The sequence below is a fragment of the Eleutherodactylus coqui genome, chromosome 3 (genome assembly GCF_035609145.1).
Source record: "Eleutherodactylus coqui strain aEleCoq1 chromosome 3, aEleCoq1.hap1, whole genome shotgun sequence".
Lineage (NCBI taxonomy): Eukaryota > Metazoa > Chordata > Amphibia > Anura > Eleutherodactylidae > Eleutherodactylus > Eleutherodactylus coqui.
Window position 1 is genome coordinate 158,048,845 of NC_089839.1, and position 16,167 is coordinate 158,065,011.

The following is a 16,167-nucleotide window of genomic DNA, read 5'->3' on the forward strand; positions in this document are numbered from 1 at the left end:
AACAAAATAAGAGAAGATCGAGTCAGTTGAAACAAATAAGTAAAAGATCTTTATAGAAATGTATGTAAAATTTTGAGACAAATGAAGATACATTAATACTTACTTTGACTTGGTGTTCTCAAACGTTAACTGTAGGCCTCAAATTTTCTTCAAATAGCTTCTCATGCGATCCAAGCTTGATAGGAGGTCAAAAATAGCTTCTAATACCAAAAGGAGGAATAAGCTGTTTTAAAAGATATGGATAAACCATTCCATGGTTCCGCAGAAGTGCATCAACCATGCCATGGCTCATGCAACACGCAATAAATCAATGCCCGTAGCTCTGTGGAAACACATCATTTCACAGCTCGGCAGTAAAAGCAAATCTTTGACAGGCGCTTTTACTGCATGTATGAGTGTGAAATGTGTGAAAATTGCACAGGAATTACCCAGCAGTTAAAATGGCTTTCTTACCTTAATATCAAGCCGAGGAGACCGCTGTGGAATGCATATCGGATATAGACTGTCCATGACCAAATCACCGGGGCCCGGAAGGGGCACGAAAAAAGTGTATCTTCATCCGCTGGCATTTCTTCGCACTAACTACAAAACAACTTTTTGGTTAGTAGTAAAAAATGCAATCTCAAACTCAGGTCCTTCAGCTCTCTGAGACATGATGATTGCATAGTCCACTTTTAAAGATTTTTTAGGTATGATAGGATGGGGCAAATGTGGAACATATTCACCACCCAGCAGGATTTTGGTCTTCTTTCCACAAAATCGCCCATCATTATCGACAGTCAAACGAGAGCTTCAAGAACACCAATTTTCTGGCCTAGAAGACATAATAAGAAAAGATTGAGTCAGTTGAAAGAAATAAGTATAAGATCTTTATAGAAATGTATGTAAAATTTTGAGACAAATGAAGATACATTAATACTTACTTTGACTTGGTGTTCTCAAACGTTAACTGTAGGCCTCAAATTTTCTTCAAATAGCTTCTCATACAATCCAAGCTTGATAGGAGGTCCAAAATAGCTTCTAATACCGAAAGGAGGAATAAGCTGCTTCAAAAGATATGGATGAACCATTCCATGATTCCGCAGAAGTGCATCAACCATGCCATGGCTCATGCAACACGCAATGAATCAACGCCCGTAGTTCTGTGCAAACACATCATTTCACAGCTCGGCAGTAAAAGGAAATCTTTGACAGGCGCTTTTACTGCATGTATGAGTGTGAAATGTGTGAAAATTGCACAGGAATTACCCAGCAGTTAAATGGCCTTCTTACCTTAATATCAAGCCAAGGAGACCGGTGTGGAATGCCTATTGGATATAGACTGTCCATGACCAAATCACCGGGGCCCGGAAGGGGCACGAAAAAAGTGTATCTTCATCCGCTGGCTTTTCGTCGCACTAACTTCAAAACAACTTTTTGGTTAGTAGTAAAAAAGGCAATCTCAAACTCAGGCCTTTCAGCTTTCTGATACATGATGATTGCATAGTCCACTTTTAAAGGTTTTTTAGGTTGGATAGGATGGGGCAAATGTGGAACATATTTACCACCGAGCAGGATTTTGGTCTTCTTTCCACAAAATCGCCCATCATTATCGACAGTCAAACGAGAGCTTCAAGAACACCAATTTTCTGGCCTAGAAAACATAATAAGAAAAGATAGAGTCAGTTGAAACAAATAAGTAAACGATCTTTATAGAAATGTATGTAAAATTTTGAGACAAATGAAGATACATTAATACTTACTTTGACTTGGTGTTCTCAAACGTTAACTGTAGGCCTCAAATTTTCTTCAAATAGCTTCTCATGCGATCCAAGCTTGATAGGAGGTCAAAAATAGCTTCTAATACCAAAAGGAGGAATAAGCTGTTTTAAAAGATATGGATAAACCATTCCATGGTTCCGCAGAAGTGCATCAACCATGCCATGGCTCATGCAACACGCAATAAATCAATGCCCGTAGCTCTGTGGAAACACATCATTTCACAGCTCGGCAGTAAAAGCAAATCTTTGACAGGCGCTTTTACTGCATGTATGAGTGTGAAATGTGTGAAAATTGCACAGGAATTACCCAGCAGTTAAAATGGCTTTCTTACCTTAATATCAAGCCGAGGAGACCGCTGTGGAATGCATATCGGATATAGACTGTCCATGACCAAATCACTGGGGCCCGGAAGGGGCAGGAAGCAAGCGTATCTTCATCCGCTGGCATTTCTTCGTACTAACTACCCAACAACTTTTTGGTTAGTAGTAAAAAAGGCAATCTCAAACTCAGGCCTTTCAGCTTTCTGAGACATGATGATTGCATAGTCCACTTTTAAAGATTTTTTAGGTGTGATAGGATTGGGCAAATGTGGAACATATTTACCACCGAGCAGGATTTTGGTCTTCTTTCCACAAAATCGCCCATCATTATCGACAGTCAAACGAGAGCTTCAAGAACACCAATTTTCTGGCCTAGAAGACATAATAAGAAAAGATCGAGTCAGTTGAAACAAATAAGTAAAAGCTCTTTAAAGAAATGTATGTAAAAACTTGGGAAAAAATAAAGGCACATTAATACTTACTTTGACTTGGTGTTCTCAAACGTTAACTGTAGGCCTCAAATTTTCTTCAAATAGCTTCTCATGCAATCCAAGCTTGATAGGAGGTCCAAAATAGCTTCTAATACCAAAAGGAGGAATAAGCTGCTTCAAAAGATATGGATGAACCATTGCACGGTTCCGCAGAAGTGCATCAACCATGCCAAGGCTCATGCAACACGCAATGAATCAACGCCCGTAGCTCTGTGCAAACACATCATTTCACAGCTCGGCAGTAAAAGCAAATCTTTGACAGGCGTTTTTACTGCACGTATGAGTGTGAAATGTCTGAAAATTGCACAGGAATTACCCAGCAGTTAAATGGCCTTCTTACCTTAATATCAAGCCAAGGAGACCGGTGTGGAATGGCTATTGGATATAGACTGTCCATGACCAAATCACCGGGGCCCGGAAGGAGAAGGAAAAAAGCGTATCTTCATCCGCTGGCATTTCTTTGCACTAAGTACAAAACAACTTTTTGGTTTGTAGTAAAAAATGCAATCTCAAACTCAGGCCTTTCAGCTTTCTGAGACATGATGATTGCATAGTCCACTTTTAAAGATTTTTTAGGTTTGATAGGATGGGGCAAATGTGGAACATATTCACCACCCAGTAGGATTTTGGTCTTCTTTCCACAAAATCAACCATCAATATCGAGAGTCAAACGAGAGCTTCAAGAACACCAATTTTCTGGTCTAAAAGACATAATAAGAAAAGATGGAGTCAGTTGAAACAAATAAGTAAAAGATCTTTATAGAAATGTATGTAAAATTTTGAGACAAATGAAGATACATTAATACTTACTTTGACTTGGTGTTCTCAAACGTTAACTGTAGGCCTCAAATTTTCTTCAAATAGCTTCTCATGCAATCCAAGCTTGACAGGAGGTCCAAAATAGCTTCTAATACCGAAAGGAGGAATAAGCTGCTTCAAAAGATATGGATGAACCATTCCATGATTCCGCAGAAGTGCATCAACAATGCAATGGCTCATGCAACACGCAATGAATCAACGCCCGTAGCTCTGTGCAAACACATCACTTCACAGCTCGGCAGTAAAAGCAAATCTTTGACAGGCGCTTTTACTGCATGTATGAGTGTGAAATGTGTGAAAATTGCACAGGAATTACCCAGCAGTTAAATGGTCTTCTTACCTTAATATCAAGCCAAGGAGACCGGTGTGGAATGCCTATTGGATATAGACTGTCCATGACCAAATCACCGGGGCCCGGAAGGGGCACGAAAAAAGTGTATCTTCATCCGCTGGCATTTCTTCACACTAACTACAAAACAACTTTTTGGTTAGTAGTAAAAAAGGCAATCTCAAACTCAGGCCTTTCAGCTTTCTGATACATGATGATTGCATAGTCCACTTTTTAAGATTTTTTAGGTGTGATAGGATGGGGCAAATGTGGAACATATTCACCACCCAGCAGGATTTTGGTCTATTTTGGTCTTCTTTCCACAAAATCGCCCATCATTATCGACAGTCAAACGAGAACTTCAAGAACACCAATTTTCTGGCCTAGAAGACATAATAAGAAAAGATTGAGTCAGCTGAAACAATTAAGTAAAAGATCTTTATAGAAATGTATGTAAAATTTAGAGACAAATGAAGATACATTAATACTTACTTTGACTTGGTGTTCTCAAACGTTAACTGTAGGCCTCAAATTTTCTTCAAATAGCTTCTCATGCGATCCAAGCTTGATAGGAGGTCAAAAATAGCTTCTAATACCAAAAGGAGGAATAAGCTGTTTTAAAAGATATGGATAAACCATTCCATGGTTCCGCAGAAGTGCATCAACCATGCCATGGCTCATGCAACACGCAATAAATCAATGCCCGTAGCTCTGTGGAAACACATCATTTCACAGCTCGGCAGTAAAAGCAAATCTTTGACAGGCGCTTTTACTGCATGTATGAGTGTGAAATGTGTGAAAATTGCACAGGAATTACCCAGCAGTTAAAATGGCTTTCTTACCTTAATATCAAGCCGAGGAGACCGCTGTGGAATGCATATCGGATATAGACTGTCCATGACCAAATCACCGGGGCCCGGAAGGGGCACGAAAAAAGTGTATCTTCATCCGCTGGCATTTCTTCGCACTAACTACAAAACAACTTTTTGGTTAGTAGTAAAAAATGCAATCTCAAACTCAGGTCCTTCAGCTCTCTGAGACATGATGATTGCATAGTCCACTTTTAAAGATTTTTTAGGTATGATAGGATGGGGCAAATGTGGAACATATTCACCACCCAGCAGGATTTTGGTCTTCTTTCCACAAAATCGCCCATCATTATCGACAGTCAAACGAGAGCTTCAAGAACACCAATTTTCTGGCCTAGAAGACATAATAAGAAAAGATTGAGTCAGTTGAAAGAAATAAGTAAAAGATCTTTATAGAAATGTATGTAAAATTTTGAGACAAATGAAGATACATTAATACTTACTTTGACTTGGTGTTCTCAAACGTTAACTGTAGGCCTCAAATTTTCTTCAAATAGCTTCTCATGCAATCCAAGCTTGACAGGAGGTCCAAAATAGCTTCTAATACCGAAAGGAGGAATAAGCTGCTTCAAAAGATATGGATGAACCATTCCATGATTCCGCAGAAGTGCATCAACAATGCAATGGCTCATGCAACACGCAATGAATCAACGCCCGTAGCTCTGTGCAAACACATCACTTCACAGCTCGGCAGTAAAAGCAAATCTTTGACAGGCGCTTTTACTGCATGTATGAGTGTGAAATGTGTGAAAATTGCACAGGAATTACCCAGCAGTTAAATGGTCTTCTTACCTTAATATCAAGCCAAGGAGACCGGTGTGGAATGCCTATTGGATATAGACTGTCCATGACCAAATCACCGGGGCCCGGAAGGGGCACGAAAAAAGTGTATCTTCATCCGCTGGCATTTCTTCACACTAACTACAAAACAACTTTTTGGTTAGTAGTAAAAAAGGCAATCTCAAACTCAGGCCTTTCAGCTTTCTGATACATGATGATTGCATAGTCCACTTTTTAAGATTTTTTAGGTGTGATAGGATGGGGCAAATGTGGAACATATTCACCACCCAGCAGGATTTTGGTCTATTTTGGTCTTCTTTCCACAAAATCGCCCATCATTATCGACAGTCAAACGAGAACTTCAAGAACACCAATTTTCTGGCCTAGAAGACATAATAAGAAAAGATTGAGTCAGCTGAAACAATTAAGTAAAAGATCTTTATAGAAATGTATGTAAAATTTAGAGACAAATGAAGATACATTCATACTTACTTTGACTTGGTGTTCTCAAACGTTAACTGTAGGCCTCAAATTTTCTTCAAATAGCTTCTCATGCAATCCAAGCTTGATAGGAGGTCCAAAATAGCTTCTAATACCGAAAGGAGGAATAAGCTGCTTCAAAAGATATGGATGAACCATTCCATGATTCCGCAGAAGTGCATCAACAATGCAATGGCTCATGCAACACGCAATGAATCAACGCCCGCAGCTCTGTGCAAACACATCACTTCACAGCTCGGCAGTAAAAGCAAATCTTTGACAGGCGCTTTTACTGCATGTATGAGTGTGAAATGTGTGAAAATTGCACAGGAATTACCCAGCAGTTAAATGGTCTTCTTACCTTAATATCAAGCCAAGGAGACCTGTGTGGAATGCCTATTGGATATAGACTGTCCATGACCAAATCACCGGGGCCCGGAAGGGGCACGAAAAAAGTGTATCTTCATCCGCTGGCATTTCTTCACACTAACTACAAAACAACTTTTTGGTTAGTAGTAAAAAAGGCAATCTCAAACTCAGGCCTTTCAGCTTTCTGATACATGATGATTGCATAGTCCACTTTTTAAGATTTTTTAGGTGTGATAGGATGGGGCAAATGTGGAACATATTCACCACCCAGCAGGATTTTGGTCTTCTTTCCACAAAATCGCCCATCATTATCGACAGTCAAATGAGAGCTTCAAGAACACCAATTTTCTGGCCTAGAAAACAAAATAAGAGAAGATCGAGTCAGTTGAAACAAATAAGTAAAAGATCTTTATAGAAATGTATGTAAAATTTTGAGACAAATGAAGATACATTAATACTTACTTTGACTTGGTGTTCTCAAACGTTAACTGTAGGCCTCAAATTTTCTTCAAATAGCTTCTCATGCGATCCAAGCTTGATAGGAGGTCAAAAATAGCTTCTAATACCAAAAGGAGGAATAAGCTGTTTTAAAAGATATGGATAAACCATTCCATGGTTCCGCAGAAGTGCATCAACCATGCCATGGCTCATGCAACACGCAATAAATCAATGCCCGTAGCTCTGTGGAAACACATCATTTCACAGCTCGGCAGTAAAAGCAAATCTTTGACAGGCGCTTTTACTGCATGTATGAGTGTGAAATGTGTGAAAATTGCACAGGAATTACCCAGCAGTTAAAATGGCTTTCTTACCTTAATATCAAGCCGAGGAGACCGCTGTGGAATGCATATCGGATATAGACTGTCCATGACCAAATCACCGGGGCCCGGAAGGGGCACGAAAAAAGTGTATCTTCATCCGCTGGCATTTCTTCGCACTAACTACAAAACAACTTTTTGGTTAGTAGTAAAAAATGCAATCTCAAACTCAGGTCCTTCAGCTCTCTGAGACATGATGATTGCATAGTCCACTTTTAAAGATTTTTTAGGTATGATAGGATGGGGCAAATGTGGAACATATTCACCACCCAGCAGGATTTTGGTCTTCTTTCCACAAAATCGCCCATCATTATCGACAGTCAAACGAGAGCTTCAAGAACACCAATTTTCTGGCCTAGAAGACATAATAAGAAAAGATTGAGTCAGTTGAAAGAAATAAGTATAAGATCTTTATAGAAATGTATGTAAAATTTTGAGACAAATGAAGATACATTAATACTTACTTTGACTTGGTGTTCTCAAACGTTAACTGTAGGCCTCAAATTTTCTTCAAATAGCTTCTCATACAATCCAAGCTTGATAGGAGGTCCAAAATAGCTTCTAATACCGAAAGGAGGAATAAGCTGCTTCAAAAGATATGGATGAACCATTCCATGATTCCGCAGAAGTGCATCAACCATACCATGGCTCATGCAACACGCAATGAATCAACGCCCGTAGTTCTGTGCAAACACATCATTTCACAGCTCGGCAGTAAAAGGAAATCTTTGACAGGCGCTTTTACTGCATGTATGAGTGTGAAATGTGTGAAAATTGCACAGGAATTACCCAGCAGTTAAATGGCCTTCTTACCTTAATATCAAGCCAAGGAGACCGGTGTGGAATGCCTATTGGATATAGACTGTCCATGACCAAATCACCGGGGCCCGGAAGGGGCACGAAAAAAGTGTATCTTCATCCGCTGGCTTTTCGTCGCACTAACTTCAAAACAACTTTTTGGTTAGTAGTAAAAAAGGCAATCTCAAACTCAGGCCTTTCAGCTTTCTGATACATGATGATTGCATAGTCCACTTTTAAAGGTTTTTTAGGTTGGATAGGATGGGGCAAATGTGGAACATATTTACCACCGAGCAGGATTTTGGTCTTCTTTCCACAAAATCGCCCATCATTATCGACAGTCAAACGAGAGCTTCAAGAACACCAATTTTCTGGCCTAGAAAACATAATAAGAAAAGATAGAGTCAGTTGAAACAAATAAGTAAACGATCTTTATAGAAATGTATGTAAAATTTTGAGACAAATGAAGATACATTAATACTTACTTTGACTTGGTGTTCTCAAACGTTAACTGTAGGCCTCAAATTTTCTTCAAATAGCTTCTCATGCGATCCAAGCTTGATAGGAGGTCAAAAATAGCTTCTAATACCAAAAGGAGGAATAAGCTGTTTTAAAAGATATGGATAAACCATTCCATGGTTCCGCAGAAGTGCATCAACCATGCCATGGCTCATGCAACACGCAATAAATCAATGCCCGTAGCTCTGTGGAAACACATCATTTCACAGCTCGGCAGTAAAAGCAAATCTTTGACAGGCGCTTTTACTGCATGTATGAGTGTGAAATGTGTGAAAATTGCACAGGAATTACCCAGCAGTTAAAATGGCTTTCTTACCTTAATATCAAGCCGAGGAGACCGCTGTGGAATGCATATCGGATATAGACTGTCCATGACCAAATCACTGGGGCCCGGAAGGGGCAGGAAGCAAGCGTATCTTCATCCGCTGGCATTTCTTCGTACTAACTACCCAACAACTTTTTGGTTAGTAGTAAAAAAGGCAATCTCAAACTCAGGCCTTTCAGCTTTCTGAGACATGATGATTGCATAGTCCACTTTTAAAGATTTTTTAGGTGTGATAGGATTGGGCAAATGTGGAACATATTTACCACCGAGCAGGATTTTGGTCTTCTTTCCACAAAATCGCCCATCATTATCGACAGTCAAACGAGAGCTTCAAGAACACCAATTTTCTGGCCTAGAAGACATAATAAGAAAAGATCGAGTCAGTTGAAACAAATAAGTAAAAGCTCTTTAAAGAAATGTATGTAAAAACTTGGGAAAAAATAAAGGCACATTAATACTTACTTTGACTTGGTGTTCTCAAACGTTAACTGTAGGCCTCAAATTTTCTTCAAATAGCTTCTCATGCAATCCAAGCTTGATAGGAGGTCCAAAATAGCTTCTAATACCAAAAGGAGGAATAAGCTGCTTCAAAAGATATGGATGAACCATTGCACGGTTCCGCAGAAGTGCATCAACCATGCCAAGGCTCATGCAACACGCAATGAATCAACGCCCGTAGCTCTGTGCAAACACATCATTTCACAGCTCGGCAGTAAAAGCAAATCTTTGACAGGCGTTTTTACTGCACGTATGAGTGTGAAATGTCTGAAAATTGCACAGGAATTACCCAGCAGTTAAATGGCCTTCTTACCTTAATATCAAGCCAAGGAGACCGGTGTGGAATGGCTATTGGATATAGACTGTCCATGACCAAATCACCGGGGCCCGGAAGGAGAAGGAAAAAAGCGTATCTTCATCCGCTGGCATTTCTTTGCACTAAGTACAAAACAACTTTTTGGTTTGTAGTAAAAAATGCAATCTCAAACTCAGGCCTTTCAGCTTTCTGAGACATGATGATTGCATAGTCCACTTTTAAAGATTTTTTAGGTTTGATAGGATGGGGCAAATGTGGAACATATTCACCACCCAGTAGGATTTTGGTCTTCTTTCCACAAAATCAACCATCAATATCGAGAGTCAAACGAGAGCTTCAAGAACACCAATTTTCTGGTCTAAAAGACATAATAAGAAAAGATGGAGTCAGTTGAAACAAATAAGTAAAAGATCTTTATAGAAATGTATGTAAAATTTTGAGACAAATGAAGATACATTAATACTTACTTTGACTTGGTGTTCTCAAACGTTAACTGTAGGCCTCAAATTTTCTTCAAATAGCTTCTCATGCAATCCAAGCTTGACAGGAGGTCCAAAATAGCTTCTAATACCGAAAGGAGGAATAAGCTGCTTCAAAAGATATGGATGAACCATTCCATGATTCCGCAGAAGTGCATCAACCATACCATGGCTCATGCAACACGCAATGAATCAACGCCCGTAGTTCTGTGCAAACACATCATTTCACAGCTCGGCAGTAAAAGGAAATCTTTGACAGGCGCTTTTACTGCATGTATGAGTGTGAAATGTGTGAAAATTGCACAGGAATTACCCAGCAGTTAAATGGCCTTCTTACCTTAATATCAAGCCAAGGAGACCGGTGTGGAATGCCTATTGGATATAGACTGTCCATGACCAAATCACCGGGGCCCGGAAGGGGCACGAAAAAAGTGTATCTTCATCCGCTGGCTTTTCGTCGCACTAACTTCAAAACAACTTTTTGGTTAGTAGTAAAAAAGGCAATCTCAAACTCAGGCCTTTCAGCTTTCTGATACATGATGATTGCATAGTCCACTTTTAAAGGTTTTTTAGGTTGGATAGGATGGGGCAAATGTGGAACATATTTACCACCGAGCAGGATTTTGGTCTTCTTTCCACAAAATCGCCCATCATTATCGACAGTCAAACGAGAGCTTCAAGAACACCAATTTTCTGGCCTAGAAAACATAATAAGAAAAGATAGAGTCAGTTGAAACAAATAAGTAAACGATCTTTATAGAAATGTATGTAAAATTTTGAGACAAATGAAGATACATTAATACTTACTTTGACTTGGTGTTCTCAAACGTTAACTGTAGGCCTCAAATTTTCTTCAAATAGCTTCTCATGCGATCCAAGCTTGATAGGAGGTCAAAAATAGCTTCTAATACCAAAAGGAGGAATAAGCTGTTTTAAAAGATATGGATAAACCATTCCATGGTTCCGCAGAAGTGCATCAACCATGCCATGGCTCATGCAACACGCAATAAATCAATGCCCGTAGCTCTGTGGAAACACATCATTTCACAGCTCGGCAGTAAAAGCAAATCTTTGACAGGCGCTTTTACTGCATGTATGAGTGTGAAATGTGTGAAAATTGCACAAGAATTACCCAGCAGTTAAAATGGCTTTCTTACCTTAATATCAAGCCGAGGAGACCGCTGTGGAATGCATATCGGATATAGACTGTCCATGACCAAATCACCGGGGCCCGGAAGGGGCACGAAAAAAGTGTATCTTCATCCGCTGGCATTTCTTCGCACTAACTACAAAACAACTTTTTGGTTAGTAGTAAAAAATGCAATCTCAAACTCAGGTCCTTCAGCTCTCTGAGACATGATGATTGCATAGTCCACTTTTAAAGATTTTTTAGGTTTGATAGGATGGGGCAAATGTGGAACATATTCACCACCCAGCAGGATTTTGGTCTTCTTTCCACAAAATCGCCCATCATTATCGACAGTCAAACGAGAGCTTCAAGAACACCAATTTTCTGGCCTAGAAGACATAATAAGAAAAGATTGAGTCAGTTGAAAGAAATAAGTAAAAGATCTTTATAGAAATGTATGTAAAATTTTGAGACAAATGAAGATACATTAATACTTACTTTGACTTGGTGTTCTCAAACGTTAACTGTAGGCCTCAAATTTTCTTCAAATAGCTTCTCATACAATCCAAGCTTGATAGGAGGTCCAAAATAGCTTCTAATACCGAAAGGAGGAATAAGCTGCTTCAAAAGATATGGATGAACCATTCCATGATTCCGCAGAAGTGCATCAACCATGCCATGTCTCATGCAACACGCAATGAATCAACACCCGTAGCTCTGTGCAAACACATCACTTCACAGCTCGGCAGTAAAAGCAAATCTTTGACAGGCGCTTTTACTGCATGTATGAGTGTGAAATGTGTGAAAATTGCACAAGAATTTCCCAGCAGTTAAATGGCCTTCTTACCTTAATATCAAGCCGAGGAGACCGCTGTGGAATGCCTATTGGATATAGACTGTCCATGACCAAATCACCGGGGCCCGGAAGGCGCAGGAAAAAAGCGTATCTTCATCCGCTGGCATTTCTTCGCACTAACTACAAAACAACTTTTTGGTTAGTACTTGTAGTAAAAAATGCAATCTCAAACTCAGGCCTTTCAGCTTTCGGATACATGATGATTGCATAGTCCACTTTTAAAGATTTTTTAGGTCTGATGGGATGGGGCAAATGTAGAACATACTCACCATCCAGCAGGATTTTGGTTTTCTTTCCACAAAATCAACCATCGATTTCGAAAGGCAAACGAGAGCTTCAAGAGCACCAATTTTCTGGCCTAGAAGACATAATAAGAAAAGATCGAGTCAGTTGAAACAAATAAGTAAAAGATCTTTATAGAAATGTATGTAAAATTTTCTGACAAATAAAGGCACATTAATACTTACTTTGACTTGATGTTCTCAAACGTTAACTGTAGGCCTCAAATTTTCTTCAAATAGTTTCTCATGCAATCCAAGCTTGATAGGAGGTCCAAAATAGCTTCTAATACCGAAAGATATTGTTTGTAAGATATGGATAAACCTTTCCATGGTTCTACAAAAGTGCACCAACCATGCCATGGCTCATGCAATATGCAAATAATTGACACCCATAGGCTTCATATTTTGTCATGTAGCACTTTATGCTTTCCTCGTTTGGCTAAAGTTGCAAAATCTCTTCTAAATCCAAGATTTATAATTTGCTTTCTCATAGGGCAAGGTGGAATCATTTCATGGATTTACAAATATGCAGCCACAATACCTTTGCCCATCTCATTATTTTATCTAATTTTACATGCCGATTGCATATTTTTTAGTAATTTAGTGCTTTTAAAGGTTTATCAAATGTGATAAAATAGTGAGGTATTAAACTTATTTCCAACTGATTGGATTTTGGCCTTATTTCATCACTATCTTAGTAGTTTTAGATACAATTTCACACATGCTTGTTATCACTGACTTTGAGGTATATCTGAACATTTTTGTCACATTCATTCCAGAACAATTTTTACAGTCAGGAGGGGCAACAACGTTGACACCCTGCTCAACCTATGTCACAGGCTTCTCACCAGCCAAGCCAGAAACCTACTGCACACTAATGAGGGGCAAACACCCCGAAACAGCTGTCGGTGTATGGTTTTCTATTTCCAATCATTGCTTTACAGACTTGTTGAAAAGTTGTACATTGATTTGAAGGAATACTGCCATCCAATAGGTGGCGCTGCAGAGGTATTGTTCCATCTTCCTTATTTTCAGGAGAACCTTGCCTGGAGGATCACACAGTTCCATTCACTTACCTTCTTCCCATAGTGTATTCGGGAGCCATCTCTTCATTCTTTAACCTAATGCCAGACAACTGCTTTACACAACACAATTCTCTCACATATAACCTATTAATAATTGTATCGTTACCACTACTATCGTTAATAATGGTTACAGTTATTAAGACCTGCTAATAAAACAGAATGGGAGGCCCTTTATGTAGGATAGCAGTATGAGAGATGATGCGAAGTGGAGTTAATGTGATCACACAACACTGAGCAGGCTTGGTAACAGTAACGCCGGGAGGTTATCAGGGAGGACTTTTGTCTGAATATTGTCTCAAGGCTTTATCAGATATTTATTTCCTTGATCCTCCCTTTAAATTTCCACTTGCCATGGCACTAGACTTTGGGCATATATATGTATTAGCTACAAGTAGACCCAACGTGCTTTAGTTCAGAAGTCGATCAGTTATCAGGTCAGGCTGTGTTCATGCAGAACTAAACTGTTCCCTTGTTTGTCACCTTCCTAGAAGCTGAAAAACAGAAAATCCAGAAGTGCCCGATCCGGCACATGCCGGACGTGGACAGCACTGAAAGGACCCCAATGAGTATAATTGAGTATAATGGGGGGGATATTCTTTCAACTTCTGGCCTTCAGGATGCCTACCCACTACTGTTCTTTTTCACTGCAAATTTTTTTTTTCTCCACGGGTCCATGGGACTTAAAGGGGTTGTCCCGCGCCGAAACGGGTTTTTTTTTTTTTCAACCCCCCCCCCCCCCCCCCCGTTCGGCGCGAGACAACCCCGATGCAGGGACCTAAAGAAAAATCCGCACAGCGCTTACCTGAATCCCCGCGCTCCGGTGACTTCTTACTTACCGGCTGAAGATGGCCGCCGGCATCTTCTCCCTCCGTGGACCGCAGGGCTTCTGTGCGGTCCATTGCCGATTCCAGCCTCCTGATTGGCTGGAATCGGCACGTGACGGGGCGGAGCTACACGGAGCTACACGGAGCCCCATTGAGAACAGAAGAAGACCCGGACTGCGCAAGCGCGTCTAATTTGGCCATTAGACGGCGAAAATTAGTCAGCTCCATGGGAACGAGGACGCTAGCAACGGAGCAGGTAAGTGAAAAACTTCTTATAACTTCTGTATGGCTCATAATTAATGCACAATGTACATTACAAAGTGCATTAATATGGCCATACAGAAGTGTATAGACCCACTTGCTGCCGTGGGACAACCCCTTTAATGTTAATGTTAAAATCGCATCGCGAAAAATCACGATTTTGCTGTAAGTTGGAATTTTGCTCCGATGCGTTTTCAACATTAGATAGCCCTATAGACACCTGAAAAGAAAACACAGCAATTTCGCAAACGCTAGTGGGTAGTCACCCTCAGGTAGAAATTTTCCTGGACTAAATCATACAGCATGCTGCAGTAACTTGTCTGGTGTTTCATATCAGATCTATGCTGGAGGCTCGGAATGAAGCTCTGGTGTGAATATTGCATAGTCTAAGGCAGTGATGGCGAACCTTTTAGAGACCGAGTGCCCAAACTGCAACCTAAAACCCACTTATTTATCGCAAAGTGCCAATACGTCAGGGGGCGGGGCTTATCACAACGTATGATTTTACCCCCGTCGTTCTAAAAAGGACAGGGCCGCTTCAAAATAGACAGCGTGCAGATTTTGACTGCTTTTTGGATGCGGAAATACTGCAGAATGTCCTCAGGGGAAATTTCTGTGGAAAATTCTGCAGCATTTCCGCATCCAAAAAGTAGTCAAAATCTGCATGCTGTCTATTTTGAAGCGGCCCTGCCCATGTCCGCCACATGTAAACATTCCCCACCACACAGCAGCCCCAGCGGTAATAGTGACACCCCCCCAGCAGCCCCAGCGGTAATAGTGACCCCCACCGCACAGCGGCCCTTAGCGGTAATAGTGACCCCCCCCCAGAGTGATAATAGTGACCCCCCACCACACAGCAACCTTAGCGGTAATAGTGACCCCCACCCCCAGCGGTAATAGTGACACCCCCCAGCACCCCCAGCGATAATAGTGACCCCCACCCAGCAGTAATAGTGACCCCCACGCTGCAGCAATAATAGTGACCCCCACCCCACAGCGGCTCCAGCGGTGATAGTGACCCCCACCCCACAGCGGCTCCAGCGGTGATAGTGACCCCCACCCCACAGCGGCCCTAGCGGTAATCGTGTCCCTCACCCCACAGCGATAATAGTGACACACCCCCCCCCCAGCGGCCCCCAGTGCATTAGGGACACCCCCCAGTGGCCCCCAGTGTATTAGGGACACCCCCCAGCGGCCCCCCAGTGCATTAGAGACGCCCCCCAGTGCAGTAGTGACACCCCCCCCAGCGGCCCCCCAGTACATTAGGGACACCCCCCGCGGCCCCCCAGTGCATTAGTGACACCCTCCCAGCGGCCCCCCAGTGCATTAGTGACACCCTCCCAGCGGCCCCCCCCCCCCCCCCGTGCATTAGTGACACCCCACAGTGCCCCTCCCGAGACCCACATACTTACCTCCTCCTCCTCCTCCCCCTCCTCCTGTAAGCTCAGCTCCTCTTCTGGTCAGCGATGGTCCCGGCATGCATATTAACTTTTTCTTCCCCACTTCTGCCTCAATAGGTAATTCCCAGCAACCTGATTGGTTGTTTGGTGAATCAGCCAACCCAAGCAACCAATCAGGTTGCTGGGAATTGCTGATTGCTGCAGAAGTGGGGAAGAAAGTGTTAATATGCTCCCGGCACACATTCTGACACACACGCTGCTGGACACCGCCCCCTCCCGGCGGAACCAAGTAGTAGGAGACGTCGGGGCAGGGGGGAGGGGGATTCCAGCTGCAGACTGAAGTCAGTGTGTGCCGGGATCA